The sequence below is a fragment of the Mchenga conophoros genome, linkage group LG15, assembly GCF_057382185.1.
Source record: "Mchenga conophoros isolate Kocher_MC1m ecotype Shallow Benthic linkage group LG15, M_conophoros_male_GT1.1, whole genome shotgun sequence".
NCBI lineage: Eukaryota > Metazoa > Chordata > Actinopteri > Cichliformes > Cichlidae > Mchenga > Mchenga conophoros.
In genome coordinates this window covers 16,919,640-16,930,360 of record NC_140540.1, presented here as the reverse complement: position 1 = coordinate 16,930,360, position 10,721 = coordinate 16,919,640, and the positions used below count along the sequence as shown (strand labels likewise).

The following is a 10,721-nucleotide window of genomic DNA, read 5'->3' as shown; positions in this document are numbered from 1 at the left end:
TCTCAGTCTTTGTTTTCTTTGTGTAAGTTAAGAGCCATTGGACCCAGAAATGGCTAATGACATCAAATGTAGTGGGTAGGTTTTATCTGTGACCCACGTTGTGGTTCATATCTGAGAACTAGCAAAATATAGATACATTTAAATATTTTAATGCCCCTCTTCATCCTTTTCGATGCTTGTATTCTTTTATACAAATAGTGCCAAAATTACCCCTCGGTACTGTTATCTAAGTAATGAAGAGCACCTTCATTATACTTCATTATATCCCAATGTAGCAGCTGAAAACCAAATGGCAGTTCTTATACAGGGTAAACACATTCCAGCAGGTAGCTTCCTGTTATTCTGTCCCCGATGCAAGCATTAGATCGATTAGGTAGTGTTTATCAACACGCAAACCTGCCACAACATCACTGGCTTGAATTTTAAAAAAAAAAGGGGGGGGGGGGCATCGCTGAAAGCCCAGCCACTGTGTTGCCAGAGCAACGCATTCCCTCTCTCCTGTCCTTTTTCAACAGCACTGGGTCGGCCTCTCTTTAATTCAATTCGCCGTGTCACCGCGAGGCTACGCAGTCTGATAAGCAGTGGCTGTCCGTATCGCGAGAGTACAGCTCAGAGGATTACAGGGAGGCGGTGACCTAATCGCCGTCGCGAGGCGGGGCGAACCGCTGCAACTTTGGATGAACTTCTGATTTGAACAAACCGAGAGGCGGTCGGCGGAGTGCTCGGACAGCAAGAGATACAAAGGTGAAAAGCAGCGGAGGTTTTCTGCTACGAAGCTTTGACAGCCGGTTCCCTTTACAGCAGTTACGGTCTGTGTGTGCGCCGCCGAATGACCAGCGAGAGCGTTATTTTTCCTGTCGAAAAGGTGGAAATTGATAAAGGTGAGTGCGTTCTCTTCTCCGTTGGTGTGCGTATAGAAACTGGGGGATATTAGATCCATTAGTGTTCGGTTAGCCGGATTGTAGCTGCTATTAGTGTGCTAAAAACCAGTGTGGATTAAGTATTTGGATAAATGCAGTATATTTTAGGTAGAGAAAACAAGGCTGAAAAGTTTAATTGGCGCTCAGGTAACGTTTACGTGGTACTGGCGTGGATTTTATTTCCCCTCCCAGCATGTATCTGATTTTATTACCTGTATCATAACGAGCAGGCTTTCAGCCCCCATTCAGTTAACGGCGTCTTCTTTGACACATGCACGCAGACACCACAGTTAAAAATTCAGACAGCGATTCACCGTTGCTCTTAAAGACACAGGAAATCTTGCGAAAATGACGATCAGATAAAGGTAATGGTTGTTTGGTTAAGTCTCTCCGTGACTGCTGCATAATTGGGGATGGCTAGCCGCAGCCGCTCTAGTGGGTTTCCTGTGTATCCCAACCTATGCTGTCTGTCTTATCATCTTACATGTGGACGCTGCAGCTGGCGTAAAGACTCGTGGGGCCACTTTCATCAGAGAAATGTCTTCTATCTGGGGAAGCAGCTCTTGGTGCAAATGCATGATTTGCAGTGCATTTCTGTTAGCAGGCATTGCTGCTGCCGATTTGAATGGTTTCCTGGACATCTGCAGCATTTCACAGCTCTGTAATGTGTTGGTTGGCATAGAGATCAGTCAGGGATGTGATGAGAGATGCAAAGTTTATTACTTATCCCCGGACTCACGTGTTCTTTCATGGTATTACTTGCATGTGATGTGTTATTTTCAGAGCGCAGTGCAAGCTTAGGAACTTGCTGGAAATCAAAAATGAAGTTATTTCCACCTAAGGCTCTGTCAACACCAGTCTCATTAATCAAAATGGCCGTCAGTGTAGTTTAGTCACATTTGAATAGTGATGTAGGAGTGCTACATTTAAGATGCCTCTGAAGCTTGGCTCATCAAACGATTTAACCATGAAGTAAGCATTTCTTTTTCTTTTTTTTGTATAGGCCAGTTAAGTTTATTAAAGTTTGCTTGTCTTAAAGAGGTTAGTACTTGCTTGTGTCTGAGATCTCTCTCTGTCACCATGGGGGGGTATTGTTAATGGACCTCCTGTAGATGCTCTGTCTTCTTTTTTTTTTTTTTTTTTTTTTTTTACTGCCATCTCCACCTGTGGAGTCTGCCCCCAGGCTACCAGCGTTACCCCTCCGGGAGGAGGGGGTTAACACACACACACACACACACACACACACACACACACACACACACACACACACACACACACAGAGCTTCCTTCACTGACAAATCCTTAATGGACACATCAAAGAAATTACATGTCTGTTCGGTGGTTGACTGGGATGGGTCTAATTTTCAACTCGAACAACACAGCAGCACCGCTGGAGATGCTTTCCTTCCACGGCATCATTTGAGCTGCTTTGTCCTTTTTGCTTTGGCTGCTGCAGCAGCTGCGTTTATAAAAAACAAACAAAAAAAAACAAACAACCCAAACTCTGATATAGCGGTTGAGCATCTCATGCTATCAGCCCTCCCTCGTCAGTGCCTGTGAATGCCAAGGCTGAGCTGATCTGGAAGCTGTGTCGCATTTATAATATTAAGTAGACTATTGAAATTGAGTGTGTAGGTGGAGGCGCACATGTTCTGTCACACGTGTAGTTGCTGAATTTAAAAAAAGATATGAGGGGCGGAAAAGAAATTCAAGCACTGATGGTGGGCAGCTGAAAGATTATTTTAAGTTCTTTGGGATGTTGAAACATCTGCATGTTTTTAGATTAAGCAGCACGAGTTGAATGAATGAGACTGTTGTCATCATGCAGTCAAGATTGTGAGATGCATAAATTATTTTCAACTACTGTGGTTGACAGAGAAAGGCATCCCCGAAGACTTTAGTGCAGGCTTTGCTAGAAAGCCTAGGTCAGTGTGCATGAACCCTCTCCTTCGCAAGCACACAGCAGGGGGTTTCTTTACTGCTTTCAAATAAAGAATTTCCCAGGACCTTGGTGTCTTCTTGTGAGCAAAATCCTGCATTTTAAATAAACACTTCAATTAGGATGTGGTGAAAAAGTCTCAAATGTGTAGTTTAGCCCCGCTTGGGACAGGAAAAGATTTGGAGGTGCTCAAGGAGAGAATCTGAAAATGCAAAGTGAGGAATAGGAGGACATTTTAATCCCATAACTGGGATACTAGCGCTTTCCCTTTTGACGTGTAATGCATCACTGACAGTATCTGATAATGGGGTCTTACCTGTTTACGACATACCTCACTATGCTCCCCTCCCTTCCACTGTTACTGCCTCATCCTCGCCTTCTGTCTCAGTTCTGTTGCTGCTCCTTTACTCCCCACCTCCCACGATTCCTTCCTCCTTTTGCCCATCACAGTGCCTTTTCCTCTCGGCTTGCTTTCTTTCTGTTGTGGATGGCATGCCGGGGACTATGACACACTCTTCATTTCTGTCCACATCCCTCATATTTATCTCTGTCTATTACCACGTCACTCTTTCAGAGTGCCCATGTCGATCCTTTCTGCATTAATTTTGATTCATGATTTATGTTGCTTCTTTTCTTGAGCTTACCTTTTGATTTTTTGTGCTTTTGTCTGTCTGTTTTGGTGACTCTTTACATGCTGGAGATTGGAATGTGAGTTCACTCTGTTTAAGGTATTGGGGTAGGCTGTCTCTTGAGAAATAACAGAGCAAGAAATACTCTGTAACAGTAAGTAGCTCATACTGTAGGGCAGACTGATTGAATAAAACTACTTGGCCTGGCAAAATGGTGTAATACAAAATACTGGGATTCTTACTGAGATGCTGTGCAGACTTTAATCACATTTTGAATTTAAGTCAGTAATACCAGGAATCTTAATTAGCATTGAAAAAAGGATTGATTACCGTATTGATTATCTTGTTGATGGCCCGGACAATAAAGGAACTAGTTAAACAGTGAGACGCAAATGTTTTCAGGTGGTGACTTTTTGCTAACAATTTGGCGGTTGCTTTTCTTTTCTTTCTTTCTTTTTTAAAATTTCCTCAGATGCTGCTCTGTGGTTGACAGAAATGTCTCACATTCTAGTCTTATTGATAATCTTATTGATTACATATCTTGAGTAACAGCCTATCAGTGCTCAGCACATATTAGTGTGTGCAACCTAGCTCTTGTGAGCTAGCTGAGCTATTTGAAGGTAAGGTTGCAGTTGGACTAAACATCATAATACGCTCTGCTGTAGTTGTATGACCATGATTGTGGTCTGTCTCATTGGTGACCAACATGCTCACTTCCCCTTTTATACAGAAATGACCAAATAATGAACTCTAATTGGGAACAGAAGTAACATGTAAAGTGACACTAAGAATACACTCTATCAATGACCACATTTTTCTAGCAGATGCTGATCTTGTGAAAAAATGAGCAAGAAGTCAAAGCCACTGGTAGAAATAGAGGAAATGGAGGAGTAGCTAAGACATCGCTAATGGCAAAAAGCAGGCAGCAACAGATGAACATCAAACTATTTTCTGACTGATTCACATCAGATGTACATGTGTTTTGTACAGGCACCTGTTTTGGTAAATAATTTTTAAGTAGTCAACAGAAAGACAGTATCTCCAAATACTTAAGTGCAGGGTATGTTAGAAAGCCTGGGTCTGTAAGCTCTTGACACATTGAAGTGCAAGCCAGCATTTTGTTTTCACCCAACAAACAGCCCTTGCGGTGTTTTCTCTGATATGTGAAATTGCCTATCTCTTTTGATCCATGGTCCTTTGCAGAGGATAAATATGAAACCCCATGAAGGCTTTGTCAGGCCTTTTCAAAGCACCCAGAAAAGAAAAAAGGGGGTCACAAGAGGAAGCAGTTACTTTTAGCCATTCCACCTGAGGTGAGGGGACTTGGATCCCTGTCCAGTTCTCCACTTTCCCGTCTGTCTGGTGAAACAACTTTTTAATTAGGGCTGTAAGTGGATTGTAGCAGATGAAAGCACTGTGGATTATAAAGGCTTCAGATTTTAGTTGTGACAAATGAGAGAGGAAAAAAAATCTATAAGCATCAGGGAACAATGACTAGTCAGATTAATCAACATGGAAGTAAACACAATGTACTGTACAAAAGCCTTGAAAGCAAAAACAGCCTAGATATTATAGAATAAACGTATAATCCTTACAAACGATATAAGCCAGGATGGAGATTGAACGTGGAGTATCTTCATATGGATATTGTAATGCTAGAATATTAGGCAGGGATCATTTGTGCCTTTGCTCTCCTTATTATTTCATTGCAATTTGCAGAAATTAGCTTGGAATAAAAACCTAAGATACTACTACATTGGCATCCCCCGGCCTACACACAGCAGGTTGGCTGAACATTTTAAGTTTACTTCTTGAATTATCCAAAAAAGCCAGGTTAAATTCCCTTACAATCTAGTTTTGCAGTGTTAACCATTGAATTGATTGCAGTTCTGCTGCAGACTGAATAACTAGCCACCAATTTCACCCATATTCTGTTTTTTTTTTTTTTTTTTTTTTTCTGGCTGTCAGTGCTCTCTTCAGACTGATGCCGTAATCTGTAATTATACAGTGTTTTGAGATTGGTGTGAATGGTTAAACAGATACTCCATCTGGCTTTGGGCCTCTGCTCCTGGCCAGGCTTTTAATATTGGTCTGATGCTGCTCAGCTTTGAGTAAACACAAATATTGGTCAGTCTAAATCATGCTAGGAGAATCAATGTGTAAGTTGGTAGCTAACGAATGTACAGTTTCACTGTAATTATGGTCCGCTGTTGTCAAATCCTTCAAATGAGTATTTGACAAAGGTGAAAATGGAAAATCTTGATGCTTCAAAATTGGACTTAAGAAACCAATGGGTTATTTCACAGTAGCTGCATCAGTCTTTTATAATTTTTGTGATGTCCTCCTTCTTTCTCAACTGCTTGTCCGACTTAGGCTACGTTCACACTACAGGCGAAAGCGCATCAAATCTGATTTTTTTTTGACCCTATGCGACCCATATCCGATCATGGTATGACAGTGTGAACGGCACAAATCCCATATTTTCAAATCCGATCTGGGTCACTTTCGCATATGGTACTGAATCCGATACATATCCGATGTTTTAGAAAGCGACTGCTGTGTGAACGGTCAAGTCGCATTAAATGTCACTGACACAAGACAGACGCCAATTATCAGCTTTGGAGAAGTGCCCGAGAAGACATCGTAAACGCTTCCTGGCCATCCAGTGTAGATGTCAGTGAAGTTGTTGGGAAGACAACGTTGGAGAAACATGAACATTTTATTTGTACTGTATAATCTGCAGATTCTGACATAAATCTGCAACTATCCTTTGAAGCACCGCTCCTCTCTTAAACAGCAATAAGGATAATTATTAGGTTATTTACATTATTATGTAAATAACAAAATAACTTAAAGCAAAAATTGGGAAACGTAAAGTCTGAAGTCTTTATATTAAGGGCCATCAGTCAAACAATATTGTTTGCTCTGGGTCTAAACAGAGCGCGTTGTGTGTGACGTCTTCTTTTGCGCATGCAGGCTGCTTTGAGGGCTCACACTGGAGCGCGTTTGCTGTCGCATATTATTTGTAGTGTGAACAAGTAGACAAAAAAAATCGGATTTGATCAAGAAATCGGAATTGAGCATTAAGACCTGCAGTGTGAACGTAGCCTTAGATCAGCGGTCCCCAACCTTTTTTGCGCCACGGACCGGTTTATGCCCGACCTTTAAGGTATCGCGAATAAATATAACAAAATAAAACTAGTACCGGTACCGAAAAAAAGAAGATTTATTCATAACACACGTGAAAAGACCCAGGAAAACAGAGTTAACAATAAAAACGATAACAAAATAACGCTGAAAACCATACATTTCACACCTGAGCCTCAACTCTTGCGGCCCGGTACCAAACGACTCACCGACCGGTACCAGTCCGAGGCCCGGGGGTTGGGGACCGCTGCCTTAGATGATGATAACTTAAAAATTCTACTTTTTCACATTTATGATGCTCTATCAAACTACTCTATTCAATGTAATAACAGAATAATCATAAGAAGTCAAAGTAATCCCTTACAAAGAGGTATTACTTTTTAAAGTATTGTGGTCAGTATTGATATCATGTGCTTTTTACATGATTAGACACAGCCTTGAAAATATCTATTTTTTTAATGTTTAAAAAGAGCTGTTTGGCTCTTTGGACTTGTTGACTGACATTAGTAAATGAGGTGGCATTTACTGATTTATGTGTTTTGCACTAGATACAGACCTGAAAGGTGTGATAACACAATGATTTATCTTTCTATTTTTTTTTTTTTTTTTGACATAATCATTGACACAGAATTTCACTATTAGTTCATGTCCTTTGTGGCTGAATGACTTGGCTATTATCAGCATTATACTAGTTGCTGTTGCAGAAGTGAGAGAACAACAACAGCACGTCAGCTAACTGGTAGAAAGCATTGACTGCAGGGGTGCACGTGTTCATTATCCTGGATTACAATGAGTTTGTGTCAAATTAATAATTCTTTCAGACTGTCCTCAACCCTTCCTCATGTCAACTCTATAATGAAATTGCAAGAGTGCCACTGAGTACAAAAACTGTTAGGGGATAAGACTAACATGTACTGGAGTGTTTCTGAAATTCCTACCAACTGCCTTGCCATCTGTTTCCAAGCAGACAAAGCTCTCAAATTTCTGTATTTCTGGATGGCTAAATGGATGCTGCTGGTGTTGGCTGCCTGAGTTGGTATTAGTGAAAGAAGTCATTTTGTGACCCAGTTGGATTTGTTAATTGCTGCCGCCTCTCTTGTGCCATTTTTGGGGGAAATTGTTGTGTGTGTGTGTTTGTGTCTGGAGGTGCAACTTGAAATCCATGCAAGCCATTTTTCCTGAAATTACCTTGTAATGTCAGCACTCGTGATCATTTGAGTGTCAGCTTTGAACTGGATTGAATTTCTTACTCAAATTGGGGTTATTAGTACTGGGAGAGTTATTTGACAACTTAACCCATTCTGGTTGCTCAATCTTTTAAGGTTGCTGTTGTCCCATATTTTTAATGTCATCGGCTAAATTTGACTTGCGTTTGTGGTTAGCATTTTCTGTATTGTTTTAGAGTTCTTAATATTTGCCAAGGGTGAATCATATAGTGTCCCTACAAAGATGATATTTAAACTGTTTAAATAACTTTTTGGGAGAAATATATGGCATACCTAATATTATTTAAAGATGGTCTTCCATTGGGTTTGCATTTTGCTCCTTCTCCCAGGAATCTCTTGTAATCTGCACAGCCCTGACATTATATTTGTCTACCCAGCCAGCCATCCATCTTCTTCTGCTTATCGAATTCAGGGTCGTGGGGGAGCTGAAGCCAAAATACACAAATTTGCAAGACCAGTACAGGTACTGATTTTTGGTGATTTTAAATATCCAATATAATTTCTATTTTTCAGGTTTTTTAAACTTTAAAATGCTGAAAACAACCAATTTTCAGGAAATCTGTTCATGTGTAGTTATTTATTTATTCGGCTGACTCTGTTTGGATAAGTTGGTGGTTGTTTTTTGGTGTTCCAAACACGTGTTTCCGACAGGGAAGTTACTCTGCCTTCAGCTGGACAGCCCATGCGGCAAGTTGCCCGATTGCCTGTGGAACAGTCTAAAATCCACACACTACATACAGATTAATCTTTAGTGCAATCTGGCAACCCACAACCTGAGCCAAGGAGTGTGTGAAGTTAATATTTCTGCATAATGACAGTAAATGGTTTTTGGTAATTGAAATGGCTCACTGTCTTTGCTGTTATTTGACCTTTTCAGCTTCACGTACTGCGAAGACTCGATAAACAGCGAGACTTTTAAAAACTCGAGAAAAAGTGATTCGAGCCATGTTTGCGAGTCTTTGAATTAGAGCTGGGCGATATGAGATTTTTTTTCATATCACGATATGTTTTTTTCATTTCAGGCGATAACGATATCTATCACGATATAAGCCAAATAACTATATTTGTAAGATTTAAATGTGCCGTTGCTCACAAGTAAAATGTGAAATAATCAGCAGCTTGTTTTTATTTAAATATTTATTTCCCATAATAAGTTCAACAGGGTAGATGTACTTAAGGAACATGAGACTTTTTCAGATAAATAAAGGCAAATATTGCAAACTACACAAAAGGCAGCCGCTAAAGCGTTTAAGTTTCAAAATAGAACAAACGAAACAGACTAAATTGTCAATTCCACTTAGAAACAAAATATTAATTCTAAAAATAAATCTTAGTTTGTTTTACAGAAGAACAGACAAAACTGACTAACTTTTGTCAATATCAAATAAACTGAGAACTAAAAGGAAATTCTCAATCTCTCCTTGTTGTATAGCTGAGCTTTTCAAACAGTTTTAACAGTTACTTTAGTCTGACAAAAGCCGAATGACGAATTAGCGCTTCCAGTCAGAGACTGAGGCTACGTCCACACGTACACGGGCATTTTTGAAAACGGAGATTTTCCGTTTTCGTTTTAAAAAAATAATCCCGTCCACACATAAAGGCAGAAATGAAGGAAAACGCTGCTATGAACATGCCAAAGCAGCAGGTGGCGCTAGATTCCTAACCGTGCAGAAATGTTGGCCAATCAGAAGTCTAGAAGCCTCGGTGGGAAAAAGTAAACAAAGCTGGGGCATAGAAGCAGGACCGAGTCGTATGTGTGGACGGACAGTAACTGTGTGTATATGTAAGCATTTAAACACTGCAGAGAGTAGAATTAACAGTATTGTAGAAATTCATTTCACCGAAACAATAACGCGGCGCACAGTGTGACACATGCACCAGTTTATTGTATTTCCAGACTTGCTTTCGGCACATTTACAGTGCACGCTACTCTGTTTTTTGTCAGACTTGAAATAGCCGAAATACCTTCACACTACGGAACTTCTATGGCTCTTCCGTTCGACAATCTCTCCGGCATTGGAACCATCATCTGTTTTCTCTTCGGTCACGCTCTGTTGATTTTTCTAGTCGGCACACTCATTTCCTCCATTACGCGCTGGCTCCATTACCCGCTGGCTGCTTCCCAAACAAACACACGTGCGGCTTGGCACTTGTGCTGTACGTAACAAGTCACGCGACGTGACGCTGCGGCTGTGATTGGTTCGGCTCTGCGCTACTTAATTTGGATTGGCTGACCTTTTTTTTTATTTTATTATTTATTTATTTATTTATTTTTTTAAGAGGACAAGAGCGGCGAGGTCTATCGCGATAGCTTAATTTCTCTATCGAGTAAAAGTTATATCGCGATACATATCGTTATCGTTCTATCGCCCAGCTCTACTCTGAATTTGTGTAACAAGCCATTTGGACTTAAGTATAGTTGTAAAGGTATTAAATTGGTTTGAGTTCTCAGAATCAATAACACATGAAATTCTGTAAAAACACAAATGACACATCTTTTCTTACTGAAGATAACAAGTTGTGACAGTTTTCATCAAAATAATCAGAGCTGCACATTATCATGAAAATGGTTGTAAGTCATGGTCTGTCGCTGGAAATGTAGAAATGTGTAAAATTACTCAAAATATCTGGTAGAACTTTTTCGAAATCTGTCCAGCAATATTCACTAATTAGCTCTAATGAGCTTAATCATTTGTTTCTCTGTTGGGAGCAGCTGTGCATGCGTCTGCAATAGGGCTGCCACAAATGATTATTTTGATAGTCGACTAGTCACCGATTATTTTTGCGATTAGTCGACTAATCAGATCATGCATCCATTGGACGTACAACGTACAGCTTATTGCACCAGCATGCATCTGCT

General features: G+C 40.3%; 1 protein-coding gene across 2 annotated transcripts in view; it reads left to right on the top strand.

Moving 5' to 3' along the window:
* Positions 1–530: 530 nt before the first annotated feature.
* sipa1l1 (signal-induced proliferation-associated 1 like 1) overlaps positions 531–10,721 on the top strand; it is a 95,624-nt gene continuing 85,433 nt past the window's right edge. Inside the window, exon 1 of one of the 2 annotated variants that reach the window (XM_085246249.1) lies at positions 531–881. The gene's annotated coding sequence lies outside the window, so the exon portion shown is untranslated. The remainder of the gene's footprint in view (positions 882–10,721) is intronic. The other variant, XM_085246250.1, reaches the window with a different exon arrangement.